Here is a 285-nt window from a genome sequence, read left to right as displayed (position 1 = left end):
TGCGGTGAGGGGCTCCTTCCCTCCCCCGGCTGCGAGCCACAGGCCGTTGCCTGACCCGCCGCGGCCCTGCCCGGCTCGAGGCACGGCGAGGCGCCAGCCCTCCGGCGGGAACTACATCTCCCGTGAGGCGCAGCGCGCACCGCGGGGCACGACGGGAGCCGCCAGCTCCCGGAGGCGGTGACGGGGAAAAGGAGCGCGGGGAGGAGGAGGGGGAGCCACCTCTCGCCGCGCGGGCGGGGGGGCGCGCATGCGCGGCGCGGGCGCGGAAGGGGGCGTGCCTGGCGG

Source organism: Apteryx rowi, unplaced genomic scaffold, assembly GCF_003343035.1.
Source record: "Apteryx rowi isolate R43461 unplaced genomic scaffold, aptRow1 scaffold_31, whole genome shotgun sequence".
Taxonomy (NCBI): domain Eukaryota; kingdom Metazoa; phylum Chordata; class Aves; order Apterygiformes; family Apterygidae; genus Apteryx; species Apteryx rowi.
Note: the sequence above shows the minus strand (reverse complement) of the source record.